The sequence below is a fragment of the Hemicordylus capensis genome, chromosome 4 (genome assembly GCF_027244095.1).
Source record: "Hemicordylus capensis ecotype Gifberg chromosome 4, rHemCap1.1.pri, whole genome shotgun sequence".
In the NCBI taxonomy this organism is placed as follows: Eukaryota; Metazoa; Chordata; class Lepidosauria; order Squamata; family Cordylidae; genus Hemicordylus; species Hemicordylus capensis.
In genome coordinates this window covers 43,854,618-43,878,358 of record NC_069660.1, presented here as the reverse complement: position 1 = coordinate 43,878,358, position 23,741 = coordinate 43,854,618, and the positions used below count along the sequence as shown (strand labels likewise).

General features: G+C 43.8%; 1 protein-coding gene across 4 annotated transcripts in view; it reads right to left on the bottom strand.

Annotated features, from left to right (window-relative positions):
- DLGAP4 (DLG associated protein 4) overlaps window positions 1-23,741 on the bottom strand; it is a 536,166-nt gene that overhangs the window by 190,757 nt on the left and 321,668 nt on the right. For all 4 annotated transcript variants that reach the window (XR_008320783.1, XM_053313662.1, XM_053313661.1 and 1 more), the window contains one exon: window positions 379-490. The gene's annotated coding sequence lies outside the window, so the exon portion shown is untranslated. The remainder of the gene's footprint in view (window positions 1-378; window positions 491-23,741) is intronic.

Genomic DNA, 23,741 nt, shown 5'->3' with positions numbered 1-23,741 from the left:
CTCATCATCCCCCACCACAATGGTCAAAATTGGGGATGACAGGTATTGTACTCAACAACACGGGGACTTGAGTTTGAGAACCCCTGGTGTAGACAATACTGAGCGCGATGGACCAATGGGACTGACATGGCATAAGGCAGCTTCCTAGATCTTTTTTTCTTTGCAGTGTAGATGGTTTGGAAGCTGGATGAAGGCTGTTACTTTGTCCTTCTGAAGTTAACTTTAGCTCTGTTTTGACATGGCATCCTCTTTAGTTGCTGCCTGGTGGCCTGTCTTTCCTTGTACCATGAGAATAGAGAGCAAGTCAGAAATATTGCAGTGTGTAAATGCCACCCACCCCATATTTTTCCTGAATGAAGAATAAGTGAGAATGTATACCTGGGCCATTATGTACGTCTCCCGTGTCTGCCTGTACTTCAAGTACAGGCTTAGCTCAGAGCTGGCTTCTCTTCTTGTCCCTCAGGATTCCAGGTTTGCTCCTCCTGAAGACCTAGGATATCAAGAAAAATGTTTAAACATGATTTAAAGTTTTAATCGTTGTTTGTTCTTTTAATATGTAAACTGGCCAAATATTTTATATGGGGCAGTATAGTAATGTAATGAATAGATAGACAGACAGATAGATAGATAGAATGAAATATTAAAGTTAAACTTCTTTCTCTCTCTTAGCTTGACTCTACATGTGTTTTGTTCTGGATTGAGCATGGTGGCCTAGCTGGCAGAGAGTTCAGGGCTTCTTAGCAATTTGAACACACTGCTGAAGGGTTGGTGCTCTTTCATTTTAGGGTACAGCTGAATTCTCTGGGAAACATTTCTTGCAGAGGTTAATGACTGTGCTGAACTCCAAGCTGCAGGACTTTTCTTTTTGCTTGTATGGAAACTTATTTGCTTTCTAGTTCTAAGCAACTTATTCCTTAAGGGGAGAAATGCCCTATTGACATCAGCAGTATGTCTTCTGCTAAGTCATTGCACTTTTGCTTATGTTAGGGAAAGTTTCTGCCCATGTTCTGTTATCTATTATGTGTGGCTGCTCATTGATTTTATTTGGTATCAAGGAAAACAAAATACCCAGAAGCATACACTTTAATGCTAATAAACATGGGGAGCAGGGATAGTCAGGCCTGTCAAGGCAATTCATGGGGATACAGAATTCCCATTCTTGAGTTCATGTTTTGAGATCCCACTTAAGGATGGAGTCACACATTATGTTCTGGCACGCTTTTAGCAGATTTACGTCAATAAACATGTGTGAATCAATCTGAGTGTAATGGAGAAGCTCTGCAGAGTGGAGAAGCTCTGATTACAGTTGTACAACCAGATTCTGATTGGGCTGGTGGCAAAACATGATAACCTGCCAGTTTCATAAACTGATTATGAAGGGTTTCATAGCAGAGACAAAGAAAAAACAAGCCATGGGGTCAAGCCATTCCTCTTTGGAATGCCAGACTACATTATGGAACAGGCTTTAACCCAACAGTTTAACACATACAGTAGAGTCCAGGTTGCCGTGGGTTGCTTCCCTATTGACCCTCTTTGACTACATTAAGAGGAAACCGAAAACTAGGGAATGGTTGTAGTGTTGATTTTGCATGCATAATAGCGCTCCTGATTCTGACTCTATTCTACTCTTGACATTGCTTCCAGCCACAGCCTTATGTTTACTCCTGGCCTCATCCTGCCTCTTGCCCCTTTCCCCAGTTCTCCACTACCAAAACCATCATCATTCTACCCAGGAGCGTAGTTATAACTGAACAAGGTGGGACAAATGTCACTTGGCCTGAAGGAAGGAGGCCACCACTGGTTGAGTCACAGCTCACTATTCACCCTTGTGCAGGGGGGAACGTGTGAAATTATTTGCACAGGAGTGAAAGAGGCCGAATGTTTTGATTTTGAAGGGGGAGGAGTCTGGTGGGCACAGAGGCCTATGCTTGCTCCAGGGCCCACTCTAACCTTGCTACGCCCCTGAATCCACTTATCTTTTAACGTTAAAAATAAAAGAACACCCCTGCAGGGTCAGACCAAATGTTCATCTAGTGTAGCATTCATTTTCAGCAGTGGTCAGCCAGATGCTTCTAGGAAGCCCACAAGCAGGACATAAAGACAACAGCTGTGTCCCAGGACTTGCCCACAACAATTGCTATTCTATCACTTCTCAGCCTAAATGCTCCATTTAGCTATTATGGCTAATAGCCACCCATTGGGCTATCCTTCATGAATGTATCTAGTCTCCCTTTAAAGCCACATAAGTCATTGGAAGACCCTGCATTCCATTATAAAGACTAGAGGGAGAACACTCGAGCATAATTTTATAAATCTTAGTCATCTTTTGCTTAAACCACTATAAAAGAGGGAGAAAACCCAAGCATAACTTTATAAATCTTACTCATCTTTTCCCCAAACAAAAAATTCCAATACATTTTAGCCTTTTCTTGAAGAGAAGATGCTTCAACTCGTTAGTCATTTTGGTTATCCTTTTCTATTCCTCTTCTAACTCTACAATATTCTTTCTGAAAGAGCCTAATTGTAGGATTGCAGTCCCATACTAATGGCCACACTACTAAGTAATTGGAAATCATTTATTGGAACACAGCCGTGTGTATGTGTGTGAATTGGATTCGGACCATGATGGCAGGGATGGGGATTTACCCCTTTCCTCCACAATACTCTTGATCTAAATTGCCCTCTTAGCTCCTATTTGCTGTATTAGGGCTTCACATATGTTTCCCCCAATAGGGAACAGAGCAGCTTGGGCAGGTGATTTAGATCATGAGAACAGCATGGGGGGGGGGACGGGTCAGCCCCCCCCCATGCTGTCCTTATGATCTAAATCACCTGCCCAAGCTGCTCTGTTCCCTATTGGGGGAAACATATGTGAAGCCCTAATACAGCAAATAGGAGCTAAGAGGGCAATTTAGAGCAAGAGTATTGTAGAGGAAAGAGGTAAATCCCCATCCCTGCCATCATAGTCCAAATCCAATGGTCAGCATAGTCCTGATCTAATTCAGGACCTCATGCAGCTGCTTTTAAAAATAAATTAAGAGAGACACAACACTGAGATCCACAAACCAATCACCAGCATCTCCTCTAGTTTGACCCTAACTTCTGAAGTGACCAGTAAAGCTTGATGCTGCTTGTATGAGTGTCCTTGTAGAAGTGGTTACTCTTTGGTTTATCCCAGGCATCATACATATCTGTGTGGAGCTGATATGTGATAAGAAGAATATTGTTGCCATGCCATGGACTTCTGTCCTGGTTGACTGAATCTCCAATGGGAAAGAGAGAGAGACAGTCAACATTCTGAGAATAGACTTGCAATGGTTATTTCCACATAGTATTATCTCCTTGAGTAAGCTGCAGTCTGTGAAAGTTTTGGGTTTTTAAAAAAATAGATCTAGTTGATCTTTAGGGAGCTACTGTGATCATTCCTTTAATTTAGTCCAAGATTAGCAGCTGCTTCACACATTGCAATTGTCCTGAAAATACACATTTACTACTATTAAGCATGAAGAGGAACACACATGTTTTTGGAGCAGCAGAAATTCAGCAAATTTTAATGGAGTGAAATACACTCCATTAAACAACATTGATGTTATTGTGGTTTAACTGCAACAACAACACTCCAAGTATTTCCCTATCTAAAGATTCCTGTGTAGGAAACTAAAGTATGTAAAGTAAACCCAATATGTCACCAAGTACAGATGCAAAACTAAGGCCTATATCAAAGCACTTAAAGAAGACTAATACTTGACACTGATCATTGATTCTTCTACTATCAAATGGGAAGAAGCCCCATTATCTCCATCTAAACTTCCAGGCATTCTTTAAGAGAACACTGGCATCCATGGTCAATTATATCAATATCCACTGTCAACTGCACCACTATTCTTGGCCAAATAATAATAGTATCATCTTTGATAACACATCACTAGCATATAATCCTTTAGTAACACGCCTGACATTTATCACTACAGCCATTAGTCTCCATGGGCAATTGTATCAGTACCCTCATTCCATTGTACCAGCATCCATCAGCAGTAGTTCTGGCACCCTTCAGTAATGCTATTACTCACTATCTATTAGCAACACAACCATTGGTCTTCACTAATGCTACCAACATTGGTTATCCACAGCACTGGCATTCATCATTAATGCTACCAACTTCCATTAGTAAAGCTATGACCATCCATCACTGTTGTTTCCACATCTTCCTTCGATATCAGTACTCACTAATACCATGGCATCTTTTATCAGTGCCAGCAGCACATATCACCAACATCCATCAATACTGCCATTAGTATCTATCTCTTGTGCCACCCACATCCATCACTGATACTGCTGGCATCCATCAATAATGCCACCAGCTTCCATCACCAGCACAGTTAGAAGATGCTGCCAATGCCCTGCAGCATCCCATCAGCAACAGCCTCCCATATGGATATTGCTGGCAGAGCTGAGCTACATTTTAAAGCAGGAGAGCCTCAGGCTCCATCCTTCTACTCACCTTGGAGCTTTCTTAATTTAAAATGTTCCACAGAGACATTGGAGGAACAAGCCTATTGTTTGTAATTCTGCTTTTGTCTTTGTTGGCTATGATGACTCAAATATAGCAGTGCTATAATTAACCTTAATTAATAATCATCAAGGCAATGCATACAAGCCATTGTGTCTAAGTTACGTTAACTGCCAAACTGTACTACGTCCTTTAACTTCTCTTCTCAGTCTTTGGAGATTTAAGCATTGGCTCATGCAGTGACTATTTGGACTTTGGGGATGAGATGTAGATAGTAAAGAGGAAAAGAAAAGGCTGTGCCGTTGAGTCAGTGTTGACTCCTGGCAACCACAGAGCCATGTGGTTTTCTTGGTAGAATACAGGAGTGGTTTACCATTGCCTTCTCCCACGCAGTATGAGATGAGCCAGCATGGTGTAGTGGTTAGAGTGCTGGACTAGGTCCGCGGAGACCTGAGTTCAAATCCCCACTCAGTAATGAGACTTGCTGGGTGACTCTGGGCCAGACACTTCTCTCTCAGTCTAACCTACTTCACAGGGTTGTTGTGAGGAAAAACTTAAGTATGTAGTACACTGCTCTGGGCTCCTTGGAGGAAGAGTGGGATATAAAATGTAAAACAATAAAAAACAATGATGCACCTTTTCAGCACCTTCCTATATCGCTGCTGCCCAATATCGGAGTTTCGCATATTCTGGGAAACACACCAGCGGGGATTCAAACCAACAGCCTCCTGCTCTCTAGGCAGTTTGCTTCCCTACTGCAAAAGGTTGCTGGTTCAAATCCTTGCTGGTATGTTTCGTAGACTATGGGAAACACCTATATCAGGCAGCAGCGATATAGGAAGATGATGAAAGGCCTCATCTCATACTGCAAGGGAGATGGCAATGATAAATCCCTCCTGTATTCTACCAAAAACAACCATAGGTCTCTGTGGTTGCCAGGAGTCGACACCAACTCAATGGCAAAACTTTACATTAGATAATAAATGCAAGTAAAATATTACAAGTGTAGAACTAGTCTTGGATGAATGAGCTCCTCAAAGTATGAAGCACCACTAAGATTCCCTGGTCCAGCCAATTTATGTATTTACTGTATTTGTTTAATTTATACCCTGCTTTTAAATTAAAAAATATCAGGTCTGCTGTTACAATACATGTAGGAGGATAAAAATAATAAAATAAAAATACATAAAATGCATCAACAAATACAATAAAATACATCAATGAATTACAAGTAGAGAGGAAAGCCAGCAGAAGATAAAGGCAATTTGTTTGCAGTAGAATTAAAATGTGAATGCCTGGAAAATGTCATTAGTCCAACTTAATGAAGAGTTACACAGAGTAATTCATCCCTCTTCACTCACAAAGAAGGCCAGATTATAGCAATGCCCTGAGTACTGGAAACACAGCAGGGCAGCACTGTTAGTGCAAAAGGCAGCACTGCCTTGAGTGAAACAAGTTCTTTAGAAAATCACATCACCAGTGCTCAGCAAGGATACGAGTTTGCTTCCAAATGTGATTTAAATGGGTGCTATAAACCAAAAATAACCCGAGAGGAACAAAGTAAATTGGAGGACTGTGGAGATGTTATGTAAGTGTTGACTGAATGCATCTAGTTGAGGAGCAGGATCATACCTGCTCATAGACACTAATCCTGTTCCTTCTCTGCAGATGTTCAGCACAATTTCTGAAGGAGCCTCTGTGCAAACAAACTGTATATAGGTGTAGGCTCCATACACAGGGACTGCATGCACACAGCCAAAGAGTGTACGCATGTAGGCCATTTCAGACGCTACGCTGGACATGTGTAGGGAGGGGTCACAGGACCGGTGGACCTGATTCTACTCCTCCTTACGTCTGTTGGCACTGAGCATAACATCTGCTCGGTCCTTAACAGCAGCAATATTTTGTTGCTATGTCTTACCCATTGTGCCACACTTGTGAGACAGGGGAAAAGTGTATCCCAAGTGCATCAGCCTAGCTCACTAGTCACATTCCAGAGAAAGATGTAGGAATTATTAAATAATCCCTGGACAGATCAGCAACTCCTGTCAAAGGGGAGCTCATATTAGGTTTTTTTTCTGGGAACTGGCCAGGAGCCCCACTTCACGAGCGACTAACTCTTCATGCAGACTGTGTGCCTTCATGACCCCTTGCCTTGCTCCCTACACCCCTTTGGCATGACCGGTCCCTGCCTTAACCTGCCTTTATGCAACGAAGTGCACCACATTTTAAATCATTGCTGCTAGATTTTAAATTAGCCAAAATGTGGCAACAGATTTCTAGTACGGCGCTTGGTATAAAGGCCCCCATACCAAGTTTTGGATGAATCCCAAGTCAGAGATTCACTGGAATCCTCTAGCATACTATGGGCTACTTGTGAAGGCTCTCTTTGATGCTGTAGAGCACTTCATGTAAATGCAAATTTCTCCAATTTTCTCCAGTGTGGCATCATTGTGCCGCATCAGTGCAAGATACTTATGTGCATGTGAGCTGAGGTGGGACAATGGTGCACCTCATCAACACTGCAGGCAATGCCAAGGCTGCCTCAGGGCATGTTCAAAATGAATGCTAAGAGTCCTTTTAGAAATGAAATTGTCACTTGGGAATTTTGATAATGAGGGACAGAGTGTAGAAGGGAACTATTCTGAAATTACAAGTACATTTTGACCAATGTAGGTTTTCATTTAGATGGCAAAGTTAGGAAACGTCAAATAGAACTTGACGCTTCTTCAGTGCAGAGCTGAAGCAAGAAGCACAAGGTACCACTTTGCAACAAGGTACCTCATCATGCTGCAGCCACATGTACTTCAGTCTAAGCTGGGAAGGGAAGTCCATAGTATTCCCTGCATACTCAAGGGCAGGGAAAACTTTGCTTGAAGATACACTTTCCCCACTTTCTATTCACAATATCTTTCCCTGCGGCTTTGCTGTAGATGAGGTTTTTCTTCTTCTCTTTATCCTTTTTGATCAGCTCTGCAGTGCCAACCAGTAAACTGTTAGATGCTTAAAGGCAGAAGTCAGCAGGGCTTTTCAAATGGAAAATCCAGAACTGCACAATAATATGAGAGTGTAATTCTCATGCACCACACACACCTGGGCATTTTCCTGGTCTGTGCACACAGACTTTGTTGCCTGGAGTCACATTCCATGGCATTTAGAAGTCTATAGTGTGAAAGCAAATCTTCAGAACAGGGAATTGGGGGCATGATTGCACCAAAGTGTCATATTCATTGGTGAAGACTCTGTGGGGAATAGCAGTAGAGTTTGTGGGAAGCCTCTTTGGCAGCGGGAGGCGAAATCAGTATGCTTGACCAGGTCTGGGTTCTAAAGGAGTCTGGACTACTTACTTTACTTTCCCCATTGTTATCAGTCACTATTAACATGATCTAATATAATATAACTTTTGCATTATTTTTGAATTTTTCAATTGCACAAATGTTCTTTTGGAATTGTACATTTTGTGTCAAGGTGTACATTTTTAAAAGGCCAGGGATTCAGTGAGCACAGTCAATGCTCGATACAGACCTGTGTTTTAAACTCATGATAATCAGAAGGTATTTGCTTAGCTGGACATGGCTTCTTCCCCTGGCTAATAGCCACTAACAGTAATCTGATGGGGAGAAATAGTTTCATCACTCACTGTGTCCATTTGGCAAATAGTAACCAATGATACAGAAAATTCCATTTAAACAATTACTGCTGCCCTCTGTAACTGGTAGAAGGACGGCTCAGATCTGTTAAGGACACAATGATTTCATACCAAATACTGGAGATTTTGATACTTTGGATAAGCTCAGTCACTTCAGATTTTACAGTGCTACCATCTTCTGCCAACATAGAGCCATTACCAAATACAACGTTGATTATCCACATAATCATAAAATGCGATTCATGATGACTAGTCTACCATACAAATTAAGGGAAGAACAGCTGGGGGTACATTCCATGTCCAGCATCAGGGATTGACCAAGCTGAGAACTCACTGGGAACCCAACCATCAGAGAGGCCCACAGTTTGCTCCTGAGGCCCTGTCTAGGCCAGTGTCTACTTTTGTGAGGTGGTACAACGCCGCTCTCTTGGCTGAAGGTCACACCATTGTTACTTCCCCTAGGTGCCCCCATCTGCAAATGAAAGTATCCCCCCAGAGGCCCCGGCATCATTGCAGAACCTCCTCCAGTGATGATGTAAGGGCCTGCAGAGGAAGTCCATTCATAGTTGGGAAGCCCTAGAGGAGATAACAAGTGAACAAACTGGCTAAATGACTCACTTGGCCATCATACAAAGTGCTGGTTATTACCTTTAAAGCCCTGAATAGCTTAAGTCTGGTTACCTGAGAGAATGCCTTTCTCTACAAGATCCCCACCACTCATTAAAACCATCAGGAGGGGTTAGTCTTCAGGTGCCATCGGTTCATCTGGTGGCGACCTGGGATCAGGCCTTCTCAGTTCTTTCCCCTGGGTTGTGGAATGTGCTCCCTGTGCATATAAGTGGGTGATCTTCCTTGGAGGCCTTCAGGGGCCCCAAAGACTCATCTTTTTATCCTGGCTTTTAATGATATCTAGTTTTAATTTTAATCTGGTTTAAATGTTCTTTTATTTTAATGTAAACCTCCCTGAGTCCCTTTAGGAAGGTTGTCTGAATCATCCCGCCAAGAAGTATGGCAGATTTTAAAACACGTCTGGTGCAAATGTGTGGTAAAATATCTGACAGACTGCATAGCAAAATAGTCATCTGTATGGGCTTGATTTCCGAGAAGATGCAGGTATGGCGAGACTGTCCTCGGCACTTGACAGGACAAGACAGACAACTGGCTCACCAAGAGATTATGATAAATTACTTCTTGGTAAATGATAATTTCTATCAACTCCAGCTGGTTCAGAAAATGATGGCCAGATTATTGACTGCTACTGGCTACTCAAATCATATTTTAGGAACATAAGAAGCTGACATATACTGAGTTAGACCACTGGTCCAACTAGCTCTGGTCTTTACAGACTGGCAGTGGCTTCTCCAAGGTTGCAGGCAGGAATCTCTCTCAGCCCTATCTTGGAGATGGTGCCAGGGAGGGGACTTGGAACCTTCTACTCTTCCCAGAGCAGCCCCATCCCCTGAGGGAAATATCTTATAGTGCTCATACTTCTAGTCTCCCTTCCATATGCAATCAGGGCAGACCCTGCTTAGCTAAGGGGACAAGTCATGCTTGCTACCACAAGACCAGCTCCCCTCTCACTTACCAGTAATGGAAAATCTTCACTGGCTTCCGGGACCACCAGGATATCTGAAAGGAATGATTGCTCTTACATTAAACTGCCTGCCCTTAAGCTCTGCATCAGATATCCTGCTCTGGCTGCTGCCACCATCAGTGGCAGGTGATGACCAGAGATAAGGCCTTTTTGGTGGTGACACCCTAGTTGTGGAATACTCTCCACACAGACACTTGTCTAAAACCAACTTTACTAGGTTTGGGGAGTTAAGTAAAGACAATTTTCTGCTCTCAAGTTTTTAATGAATGATTGCTTTCATCCTTCTTGTTTCTAAGCCAGCGTGGTGTAGGAAAGCCAGCATGGTGTAGTGGTTAGAGTGCTGGACTAGGACCGAGAAGACCCGAGTTCAAATCCCCATTCAGCCATGAGACTTGCTGGGTGACTCTGGGCCAGTCACGTCTCTCTCAGCCTAACCTACTTCACAGGGTTGTTGTGAGGAGAAACTTAAGTATGTAGCACACCGCTCTGGGCTCCTTGGAGGAAGAGCGGGATATACATGTAAAAAATAAAATAAAATAATAAATAAATAAGCATCTGTTTTTACTGCTATTCTGTGATTCTTTAACATTTTGTTGCTTTAATTTAATGTTAATTGTGGAACGAAGTTGTTATTGTTAGCTGTCTTGGAAGCCTTTGCCGAGTACAAATATTTTAAATAAATAAAGAGAAATAACATACACCTGTAACCACCCCGTATGAAAAAATGAATAGCATGTTTCAGTTTTTCAGGCAAACAAACATATGGAAGGCCAATAATGTCAGGGCTGTCTGATGGGCTTCCCAAATTGAGTCACAACTTTCCTGGCTTATGCTACCTCCTTAACATAACCTCAGAGAAGCAAATACTCACACATTGATTCTTTCCCTAGACTTTCTTGAGCGTCCACTATTTGGAAATTAAACAAGCAAGCTGGTGAAAGTGCCATGAAACTTTAATAGCCCAGGGGGCACATTTCAGTCTGGAGAATCTTGAAGCAAATAAAATATAAAACAGAAGTCCTGCAGCCAAGGAGCACTTTAGAGACTTCTGCCCTTTCTGTATAAGCTTCAAAGGGGCTGTTGCAACTTTATATCTCTGTTTCTCTTACAGGTGGAATGAATACAGAGCTTGTTTCACCGCAGGACTGCAAACCAACTGAGCTGTTCTTCAATATTTCACAATTAGAACTGCTCCAACTAGCGATGACACAAAACAAGAACAAGAGAAAGCAACTGAATTATCTGATTTCAAACTGTTGTGTATCTAACCCCAGCAAAAGGGCGGTGTAGTTTTTCAGCTGAAGCATAAGCGAGAGAGAAGCCAAACAATTACTAAACAGAAACACTGAGGCTCAGTTCACACAGAGGTCCTATACACAGAAAATAGCCAGCAGCCACACAGTGCACACATCCAATTTCCCCCAATACGCTAAATTTATAGCAGTTGCATTATCAAGAGGTATAATGAAGTGATCATCCTGCAGCATTATACATAGGATGAGCCACAAGGGTTCATGCACTACTGGATAGCAACAGGAAGCCCTGGAGATTCCACAGAGTCAGGCCTGAAATCCTGCCTGCCTCTCCCATGCGGAGACCTGACTTCCTGGTTCAGTAGACAAGAGTCAAAACTACAAGCAAACATGGGAGGCTTCTGGTGTTCTACAGAGTACACTAAAATGGCACTGATGGACATCCAGATCAGCATTGCTCTGGTGCAGCAGTGCTGACTTCCAGACTCAAGTCACACAAGTTGGGGAAAGGGCAATTTTGGGTGATCTCCCCTTCTCTCTGAAGCCCACCATATGTTGTAGAAATATGTCTCTGAGGGTCACATGACCTTCAGGGACATATTTTCATGATGTACAGTAAGGAGGGGAGATCAGCTAAAATTTTCCCACATTGAATATGTCGCTGTGAAACATTGTTTCAGGAAACAGATTTGAAACAGAAGGGGCTTGAGTTAAACCCTTAACAATTCAGAACAGCTCTGCTGGATGAGAACTTGCAGATTCAATACGTACAGAATAAAATTGCTTCCTTGCTGCACGTATTGCCATAGCATAGGTCTTCATATGGGCTCTATGCTGTGTCTTATCAAATTCAAGATGAGTCCTCCTCCATTTGCGCTCCCTTTGTCTACCTTGCTGCATCAGCTGCCATAGCTCTTCCATATGCCATTAGGCTAATTTTAAAGTGTGTTGGAGAAGCCATTTGGAAACGATAGTGTCTATTACCTTGGTAAATTCCCTGTTCCAGGTATCCACCAGGGCATCAACAGAATCACCGCAAAACCAACTACAAAACCCTCCAAGGTCCTTTGGAACCCTACTGGATCCAACAGCCTTCTCAGAAGGACCATTCTGATAGGTCCACCACCCCTGCAGGGGTCAGATGTGACTGTGAGACCAACCTTAACCAGGAAGTGGTTCATTTATGACAACAAGTAAACTACAGGAGACCCCACCCACGGAACACCCCCTTGATCTGAGTTAGAGAGTTATCAGTTATCAGCCGCCCAGAGACGTAAGTTTTGGGCGGTATAAAAATATGTTAAATAAAAACATTTTAAAAAATAAATCAGTACCTTTATAACATCAGCAGCTATTGTACCAATCCCCACCCTCATCTCAGGCTAATTTGGATGCCTAGCAACCAACCATCTGGTGACATTTTGCTAGTTCATAATAATTCCTGAACAGGAATTATTCAAAAACTTTCTCAGAACCCAGGCTTCAGCAAACATATTCTTATGAATGGGCTTTCATGGGAAACAGAAAAGCAGGTTTTGGCCTCCAAACTGTATCAAGGAACCTTTATCTTCTGCCAAGAACACCAGATTCTTTGGAAACTTGTTATATCCCATCTGAACATCCTTCAAAAGTATTGTTAAGAACTACCTGCTTGGGGAATAAGGCTTACAGTGCATTCCTAAGTATATTTATGCAGCAGTGAACCCCACTCAGCTCGATGGTGCTGACTCACTTTTAACTATGCTTAGGATTTTAGCCTTAAACTGGCAAAATATTTTGAAGGCATATGTGCATGCATGCACATATATGCATTTAAATACATTTTGACTTGAATTGTATTGTACTTTAGTAAGTTATCTATTATATTAATTCTCGTAGACATGCCTCTGTGGGGATGCGTCCCGGCAACCCAGTGGATTGGGTGGGCGGTGGAGACGCCGGATTGGCTGGGCAGCGGTTGGCCGCGTAGGGAAGTGGCCGTTTGGGGAGGAAAGGAAAGAAAGGAAAGCGGGCAAGTGGAGAAGAGAACTGAACAGACTGGGGCAGAAGGGAGGGGGGAAGCTAAGGGGAGAGAAAGCGGGGGAGCCTGGCTGGGCAGAGACAAACAGTTGGCCGCTTCGGAAGATGCTCTCTAGAGGGAGGGCTGCAGGAAGGAGCTGGCTGAACACTTGGTGGCCTGACACCAGGGACTGGAGGAACGAGGATGCGGCAACGGCCAGCAGGGAAAACACAAACAGGCTAAAAAGCAGAGGCGGGGGTGGGGTGGGGGAGCACGAATGAGAGAGAGAAAAAGAGAGAGAAAGAGGTGGAAACAGAGGAGGAAGGCAAGCTGGGGAAGAAGGATTGGGGGGAGGGGACTGAGGCAGAAGGCTTGGGGGGAGGGGAGTAGGGCAGAAGGTGGGGGGAGCGAGACAGAGCGAGCGAGAGAGGCGCTGTGGGGGGAGCGAGACAGTGAGCGAGAGAGGCGCTGTGGGGGGAGCGAGACAGAGCGAGCGAGAGAGGCGCTGTGGGGGGAGCGAGACAGAGCGAGCGAGAGAGGCGCTGTGGGGGGGAGCGAGACAGAGCGAGCGAGAGAGGCGCTGTGGGGGGGAGCGAGACAGAGCGAGCGAGAGAGGCGCTGTGGGGGGGAGCGAGACAGAGCGAGCGAGAGAGGCGCTGTGGGGGGAGCGAGACAGAGCGAGCGAGAGAGGCGCTGTGGGGGGAGCGAGACAGAGCGAGCGAGAGAGGCGCTGTGGGGGGAGCGAGACAGAGCGAGCGAGAGAGGCGCTGTGGGGGGAGCGAGACAGAGCGAGCGAGAGAGGCGCTGTGGGGGGGAGCGAGACAGAGCGAGCGAGAGAGGCACGCAGGGGAGAGACAGAGCGAGCGAGCGAGAGAGGCGCTGTGGGGGGGACAGAGCGAGCAAGAGAGTCACATGGGGGGAGACAGAGCGAGCGAGAGAGTCACATGGGGGGAGACAGAGCGAGCGAGAGAGGCGCTGGGGGGGACAGAGCGAGCGAGAGAGCTGTTGTTATGTGTGGGGAGGGGACAGAGCAAGTGAGAGAGCTGTGGGAGGACCAGCCAAATGAATTCTCCCAACTAAACCCAAAAAGGAAGTGAACTACCGCACAGATGCTCTGTGCGGGTTCAGCTAGTTCTTTCTGATTTCACCTGTTAGTTGCCTATAGTTTTCCAGGATGTGGCAGGCTATAAATCCGAATAAACAAAGCTATATTGGAAAACAGGGCTGCCAAGTGATTACAGAAAGTTCAGGTGATTAATCACCTGTACTTTAACCAATTAATTATACATTAATGTGCATACTACCAGAGTCTTAGGAGCATGTGCTAGCCTGAGGGCTCTGATGAGCCATAGTGGTGGAACAGAAATCTAAAAGTAAAAATGATTGTTTTCCCCATAGATACCGAAGGAAGTACAAGATAACTCACAACTTAATAAACACAAAGTACTACTTGTCAGAAGGGAAAAGTCACCTTCAAGATTTTCTCTTTCATTTCCTGTCAGAACAACACACCTTGATGCTCTGTTTGAAGAGCTGCTTGAACAGCTGGGTCACCACTACTGGAAACAGGATGCTGGACTAAATAAGCTCTTGGAAACTACCTTAAACTAAAAGTAGTCTCAAAAACCTTATCATGGATTAGCAGCAGATGGCCAGCAGGTGGCGCTGCAAAATTGCGTGATGGCCAAAGGTATCCTCAATTATACATTAATCTGCATACTACCAGAGGAGTGTTCATCTGACCAACTGGGTGCAATGAATGTGTGGTGGTCAAACAGGTAGACCTGCTGTAAGAAGGGCAGATAAGATCTAAAAATGCTGAAGACAACAGTGTCTTCAGTCTCAATCTCCCCTCAGAGAAAATACAATAGTAAATGCTGCACGAGCTGTAGCTGCAGAAAGGTCACTGCCAACCCTGTCCTTGGCTCTCCCAGTGGGAGTCATTAGAGCAATAAAGTGTAGAACTATTTACTAAATCTGCTACAAAGCAAATATTGTCTCATCTTGAAGGACTGCACTATCGATTCTGAGAGGAAGGAATAAAGCGCAAACACAGGGCAGCATTTCTCTGGCTAAGCTCTGAAAAAAATGGCGTTGGCTTCCTCCAGTGTGACTGGTATCACAGGTAGGTCACCCGAGGTGGCTTTGGATGACTGTCCTGACAATGCTGGTGAAATCTAAGCCAGTGGCCAATATTGAGTTACCTGATTTGTGCCTGGTACAGAAGTACATAACACAGCCAGATATCTATCTCTGTCTGCAAGGGAAGGAGAAACAGTCAAGTCTTGCAGGGCACTGTTCTCTTCCCTGGGAGGACAACCTGCACACATTGCCCAGTTACAAGTGGAGGATGCCCTTCAGTTCCTTGGCTGCACCTTCCAGGAGGAGACAGTCCAGAATTATGGCTTCCAAAGACATGATTCAATAACAGAAACCATTCAAACAGCTCCATAAATGTGAGTACCACACAAGGCCAAAACAAATCAAAACAAACAAGGCACCATCCCTCCAATATTGCCAGGCCCGACAGACAGAAGGTGACTGTTGCAGAGATATGATGGTGATTAAATATTAACCAGCTGACCTGGTGCAGAACATCTGTGCCCTAGTTCTCCCTGTCACCCCCTCCATCTTCTTTTCATTCTCCCCCCAGCCCCATTTCTCCCTGCCGCTTCTCCCAGCAGCCGGCCTACCTGCCGCTTCTCCTCACCGCCGCTTCTCCCGGTGGCCAAGTCATGCTTCTTTCTGGCCGGCAGGCGGGCCAGAGAGGGAGTGTGTCACCCTCTCCGTTGCCCGCCCACCGGTTTCGCCCGCTCGCCTGCCACCTTCTTCTGCCCGGCGGGCTAGGCCATCTTTCCTTTTGGCCAGCAGGTGGGTCAGAGAGGGAGTGTGCTGCCCTCTCACTGGCCACCAACTTCTGCCCAGCAGGCCAGGCCAGGCCATCTTCCCTTTTGGCTGGCAGGCAGGCCAGAGAGAGAGGGTGTGCTGCCCTCTCATCCACCTGCTGCTTTCTCTGTTTGGCGGTGGTGGCAGCAACTATTCACTGCTGTTCTTTCCCCGCCGGCTGGCCAGCTGCCGCCGCCATTTTCTTGTCTGTATCCCTGCTGCTACTATATCAGGCAGCAGCGATATACGAAGAAACTGAAAGGCGTCATCTCACACTGCGCGGGAGGAGGCAATGGTAAACCCCTGCTGTATTCTACCAAAGAAAACCACATGGCTCTGTGGGCGCCAGGAGTTGAAATCGACTTGATGGCACACTTTATCGTTACCCGTGGCTATCTGGCAGCTGCTCGCAAACTCTTGCAACAGCTGCCACATGTGGGATTAGCCACTGGTACATCTTAGAGAAACATATATAAAGATGTTGGGCTTCTCTTTTGATAAACTAAAGCCATTTCTGTAATGCTATCCCTGCTGCAGCCAAAGGTTAAACTTCCAGGCTGAGACAACCATTACCTTGGAGTGTGCATGGGAAGTTTTTTGCAACCAACTAGTCTTTTTGATTGTGTTTTCATTTGGTGTGTCTTAGCAGGCAGGACATTGAGGACTCCATCTGTTTACTTCCCCTTTATTGGCTCCAAGCTGCAACCAAATGGATGTGTCAAGGGGTTTTTTTACTTGAAACAGCTGGGGTTACATTCCCACCTTACCATGATCTCAATCTGGATTGCAGCCCCCTCACACACACTATTTACAGGGGGTGGGGAGAAAGCAAGCATGCCAGGGCCAATATCATCTTAAATGTCATGTCCAGTTCGGTACTGAAATGTTTTGGGATTGAGTAAAAAACCAACCAATTCATGAGACCATTAGCTCTGTCTGAAACAAAGAACCTTCCTTCTGCAAAGCAGAGTGTGCTGTGCTGTTTTCCTTGTGAGAACCACAATGCAAGGTGTGAGCCAAACTTTTGTGTGTTTCAGTTTTGTTATCAGAAGATGTCCTTTCATTGAAATATCATTTTCACTGACAGCATAATCAGCCTATGTGAAAAATCATAGTTTTCAAGGTTGTTTTGTTGGGGACAGTTCCCCTCTCACTGCCCACCCCATAGCTTCTATAAAGGGACATGTTCAGGGATGTTCTACAGCCCCCAGCTAACCAGACTTGTGTTCCTTTAGGGTTCACTGGGCCCTAAGCATACCTCTTCAGCTAAAGCTGTGGAGTAATCATCAGGTATGTTGCTTCTTGATTGCTTGAAAATTAATGTAGATTTTCAAGAGATGTACAGGAAAAAATAAAATAAAATAGAAAGCCCCACCAAGCACTAAATATTGGTAAAACTATTCTGGAATCTAGGTTGTCAGATGCTGTGTTAGAAAGGCTGCTTTTTCTTTTAGGTCGGGAGCAATAGTGTCAACCTAAAATGTTCTACACCCCAGTACGGTGCTCTCCTATGAAGCACAATGGAGCTACATGTAGAACAAGCGGTTCTTTGTATGGAAACCATCATGGACCCCCACTGCATGTGAAAAAAGGAGCAAAGGGCAAGTCTATTGAATCTGCCTTCTCTTCATCCATAAAATTGGAACATCCCAGAAAAAGCAGATTGTGTGCACAAGTACGTTGATGGAAGGTGCAGGGGGAAGAGAGTGAGAAAAAAGGTGAACCAGCGGCAATATGGAGAGAGGCTGCCACTCCATGCTAGAAAGTCCATCCTCATCACTGGCTTTAAAATTTAAACCAGCGGTGGTGTGTGCCCAGAAGGTAAGGCAGCTGGGGGATCTGGAAGAGGGTGGCACCAGTGAGGCGGGATTGGCATCAGGGGGCAGGGCTGGCAGCTTCTTGGCTTTTGCGTCAAGTGCAGAAGTCAATGAGCTGGTGCTGCAGGCAGGTTATTTGCCTCTGGTCTTAGCATTGTAAAGATATCTGCTTCTGCAATCAGATACGAATGATTATAGTCATCCCTTGCCAACTGCGAGGGTTCCATTCCTGGAAAACACCTCGATTACCAAATTCGCAGTTGGCGAGACATTAAAACCAATGGGAAACAAGGGGTTAGGGAATCATGATTGTGAAAATACCTTAAAATAAAGAAAAAAATACTAGAAAACCAGCAAAAATTGGCAAAATTATCTTAAAATCACCAAGGATCAGCAAGAGGAATGAGCAGATTGAACCTCTGAAAAATTTTGAAACCGCCCCCCCCCAATCACTAAAAGGCACTTCTGAACCAACCAAAATCGCTCAAAGGCACTTTAAATCACAAGGAGTCGAGAGGGTCAGCAGGAGGAATGAACGGATTGAACCTCTGAACTTCAAAAAATATCAAAACCCACCCCTCCATCACTAAAACATCTTGCCAACTGCGGATACCCGAAAAACAAATGGGGTGCACGCGAAGCAAAAAAAACCAGCCAAAAAATGACGTGCACACTGGTAATGATGAAAAAAGGAAAGTGAAACAAAGCTAAAATACCCTTGGTTGAACTGCAGCCTGAAAACCAACTGCAGCATAATAACTACATTAGCATATAACACCCTAAATGATACAGAAGTAAACTGTAAGAATACAGAAAATACGTCTTTTGAAACTTATTGCAATTCCAGTCCTCCATTGCGCAGTAGCATACTCATAATCCTCTGTTGCAGATACCTGGCTCACGGTTGGGGAGACCGGTCAAAATTTCCCAGTTGTGGACATTCAAAATGGAGAATGGGAAAACCATGAATGGTGCGGGATGGCTGTACTTGGATTTGATCATGTTTATGGCTATCCACATCTTGATAACTTCCATGCTCAGAACTACTTATGTGTGATACTTGGTGTGTGGTACCTGAGCCTCTCTGAACCAATACCGCAGTCCTTCTCACACTTCCATTAGTCAAGTGTTAAGAGTCACTGGTCAAGCCCAGGTTTATCAAACCTCTGTTTGATTCAGCATTGATCTTTGTGCAATAGAGCCCAATATAATTTGCCCAGGTGTACTGCACACAGAAGCAAAGCATGGCCATTTAATACAAATGACAAAATATAGAACAGAAAACATGGATGATTAATGTTTACAGCAATATTCAGCATGAGTATCATTTCTTTAAAAGAATTCTGATACATGAACATCGCTGCAATGCCTAAATGTCCATTTTTTAAAATTTCACTGCAACAATTTATTAAATACATTAAAATAATACAAATTGCAAAGAGATTAACACAGACCTCTGAGCTATATTCATTCACTTTAAGCATTCTCCTATAGCCACTAGCAATAGCAGCTCTCCAATAATTAGGGCAAGTTAGGAAAAGCCATCAATTTCCCAAGAAGAATCACATGACCCTGCTTCCACTGTCCCATCTTGTCTCCCACTGGGACCTGTTGTACTGTTAAAAGAGAAATTAGTTCAACAGCCTGTGAAGGAAGCACTGGAGGTTTCAGAAATCTGAGTGAAGTATGGGATAATCCCTTCACCTCAAATCAGGGGGAGGTATTGCACTTAAGAATATGCCTGATATTCTCTTTCTGGACTGAGCTTCTTGCCCAGTAGTTGAACTCATGAAAACACAAGAAGCTCCTAGGCAGAGATAAAACTGAGCAGGAAGCAAATGGTCCTTTGAAGCTAATCACAAGAAGCTGGAATCAGGAACAGAATGAGATTAAAAAGCATCCATTTTTCTCTGCAAATATTATCTTGCAATTCACATGATTGGTTTAGTTTTGCAAATACTGAGCGGGTGATCTTCTAACTTATGGACAGCATGTGAAAGGTGAAAAATACTGCCTCAATACTGTATATTATTATGGAGACAGCTGAAATATATTGAATACTGGGAATAATGAAATTGTTAAAGGGGTTCCATAGCTCTCTCTGTCTCCTGTGCTTTTCATCATGCTTTTATGGCATCTATAATGAGAATCTAAAACCTGCATAGACCCAAATTTATATTCATTGAAAATGACTTTCGCCTGCTGACTATCCTTCATTAACAACAACATTCACACATGCACACCAATAGCACCACAGAGACTCAACGATGCTTTTATTGTGAAATCACCATTAATCAGCTCCCCAGTTCATCATATGAGACTTCACTCCTCCTAGAACTCTCCATCACAGAAGACCAAAGGTTCATTTTGTCTGGGGTATTTTATAGCAAGAGCATTTTGTTAAACAAGAACATCAATTGTTTACAGTTCTGCATAATGAGCCCCAAGTGCTTGAGGCCTTTCCTGAATAAGGAACCCAAATGTTGTGCGTCTACAGAATCTGCTAGAGTACTGGACCTCCAACGGATGTGTGTCAAGTGTTGCTGAATTGACTTGGGCTTGTGGTGAAGTGGTCATGCGCACAACCAGTTTACATCATAGTGTAAATTTCTCAACCCCCTGCACTGGGTAGGCCAGCACTGAGGGGTAGAGCAGTGCTAGTTCAAACAATTTCAAGGGGCACAGCTGGGAAAAACCTGTGTTTGAGATCCTGGTAGAAAGTCCTGCACAAGATGGACCATTCATCTGACTCTCAGTATAAAGTAGCTTCTTATATCTAATGCAATGTGAAGGCATGCTAAATGTGTGTTGTTCTGTGAACTGGACATGGGTTGTAAACAATCACATGACCATAAACCCAGATACATTTAACCCATATATTCCAGCCATGCTTAATGTTTGCAGGTCATACTGTATGATGATTCATTTGATCTGGCCGACAAATAGGAGTAAGAATGCATCAGCCCTCCCCACCTATGTAGTGTGCCTTCATCTGATGTCCATGGACACCCACATGGGACTATAATGTTCAAAAGATGCTTGCATGTGTAAAGTACAGTACACCTAGACCCAGACTGAGCTACCAGTTCCTGGATTTTATCAGGATGAGGCGAATCTGATCCAGTTCTGCGGCAACATTCTTTGTCAGATAAAATGTATTGTAGAAACAAACAAAAATAAAAAAGGTCCCAATTCTCATTTATCTTGTGCTACATGAAGTTGCTTTTTTTTTTATTTCCTTTTCATTTTCATTAAAGTAATGAATTTTCCAGCTACACAAGTTTGGAGAATTATAGCCACTAATATGAACTGGATTGATTGATAATGTACTGTAGTTCCTTAATTCCCATTATTATATTATGTTGATTCTCTATTGTATTTGTCTTGGTTGTGTGTGATGAGTTGCAGAGGCTTGCATTGTACTATAATTACTTCTATTGTATCTATATTGGTATTCTTTTGAGCTAATAATCTTCCTGCAGCTGTATAGGAAGACCTCTCTCTTACAGGCATTGCATGCAGGTGTGTATTTAACAAGATGAGTAATTCCTTTTCACTCCTTTAACTAGCCTTTTTAATTAGTATAACAATTGTCTTCTTTAGAGAACCACTCTTTCCAGGACGACTTCACAGTGCTAATATAGCAATAGCAATAGCAATAGCAATAGCACTTACATTTATATACCGCTCTATAGCCGGAGCTCTCTAAGCGGTTTACAATGATTTAGCATATTGCCCCCAACATTCTGGGTACTCATTTTACCGACCTCGGAAGGATGGAAGGCTGAGTCAACCTTGAGCCCCTGGTCAGGATCGAACTTGTAACCTTCTGGTTACAGGGCGGCAGTTTTACCACTGCGCCACCAGGGGCTCATTGGAGTGAAACAGGTGTCCCGTGGAATTACCCCTCTCCTTCTTTTAAGGCATTCATTGATGTGGACTCCAAGGGGCACTAGGAAAGATATCTGAAGCTATTTTGATTGATGCGTATGGGAAAATCAGCTAGGCCTACACAATGAGGTCTAGGTTTCTACAACCCACAGTAACAGAAGTGAAGAAGATCCAGGCTCAGGTCTGGTCACTGTCTGATGGGTGATTGCCTGGGAACCCCATAGCGCAGAGATTCTGAACCTGTGGCACTCCAGATACTCCTATCATCCTCAGCCACAGTAAATTGTAGCTGAGGATGATAGGAGTTGTAGTTCAACAACATCTGGAGTGCTGCTACTAGGTGAGAACCCCTTCCAAGGAGTTCCATGTTGGAAGAAAGGTGAGACATAAATGTAAGATTATTATTTATTTATTATTTATTTTTTAAAAAATATTTATACCCTGCCCTTCCAGTGCAATACTGATCGGGGGCGGCTTACAACAATAACATAGACACAGATACAAGTAATAAAATTATTTTTTTTAAAAAAGTCAGATTAAAAACAATTATTAGGTTCAAATTAAAACTGAAAATTATAAAAAGCTAAAGAGGTGGGCGGGTGGGCAGGGGAAAGGGCTTGGGAGGCTTAACTACTGCAAGGTGCTCTACAGATTTACAAATTTGCTGTCAATATTGTCTTGTATCTTGTTAATAAAAAGATGATCTGCGAACTGAAAGGCTGCAAGTATTCAGGCGATTTATTTTCATGAATGGGGGAGGACATTCACACTTTGCCAGTGGCTTCTCATCCCTCACTTCCTTTCCCCTTCATATCCACCTCCTGCTTCTTTTTAACTCCACCTTTTAAGACCCTCCCACATTCAGGGCAGCCAGAGCCAGCCACCAATCAAGGCTCTCTCCTCTCCCTCCCCTGCCTTTTCTTGCATTCCGCCCCCACCCCTCCCTCCAAGTCTGCCCCATTCTCTTTCTCAAGCCAAGCTTGGATTTTTTTTTAAAAAAACACACGGAGGTTCATGGCAGGGTAAGGCAAGTGGCAAGCAGTACAAGGTGTGGCACGGTGGGGTGGCTCTTTCCATCTTTCCTTTTTAAACTTTCTCTCTCCCCTAAGTCTGCCCCATTCTCTTTCTCAAGCCAAGCCTGCCCCGTGTTCCCCCCACTTCTCAGCCTGCCCCATTCTTTCCCTCTTTCTTTCCCCATCTCACTTCTCCCTTTCCCTCTTATAAAAGCCTATGGGGTGAAGGATCAAAGTGTAACCTTCTTATCAAAAATTAGGAGAAAAACTTCTCTAATTTTTTTCCTTAGAAGTGCTCCATGTTAAATGTGATGATTTGGCAGAGGTGGACAGGGAGAACAATGCATTTTATTGTTATGTATTTTGTACAGATTGTATTGTATTTATTTTATTAGAATTTTTAATTCAATTCATTTTATTTTAATTTAAATTAATCTTGCCCTGCCAGAACTTCAAAAGTTAAATTTTGATTAAATTCATTTTAATCAATTTCACTTTAATTTGATTTATTTAATTGATTGATATTAAGTGTTACTTTGATAATCAGCACCCTAAAAATTTACCTCAGCCCCCATGAGCCAAGTCACGGTCAGTTTTGGCCCACCAGGTCATTTGAGTTGTGCAGGCCTAGAGACAACTATTATAGTAGAACAGAATACCTGAGAATCTTCCTAACATCTGTACCAACTCACATAAACTCATCACACACTCACGGGGTTGCAGCACCAATGTGAATAAGTGACAGTGAACCTTTATGGACAAAATATTAATCTGCTGCACCAGCAAACAATTGAACTGGGCAGCTAGATGCTTCAGGTAGGGATGTGCAAAAAATTTCGGGCACAGAACGATCTGTGCCCGAAACGAGCAATTTCGGGTGATTCGGGGCTGAACCGAATCACCCCTGATGTCCCCCGATATTTTTCGGGCCCGAGCTGAATCACCCAAATTTCGGGCACGAAAAATTCGGGTGATTCGGTTCATGGTTGATTTGGGGGGATTTTTTGAAGTTTTAGTGACTTTGGGGCAGTTCGGGGGCATAGCATGGGATCTGGGCAAAAAGAGTGGGGTGGGGTGGTAGTGCCTAATGGGTGCAGGATACCACCCCAATTTCAGGGGGATTGGGCAA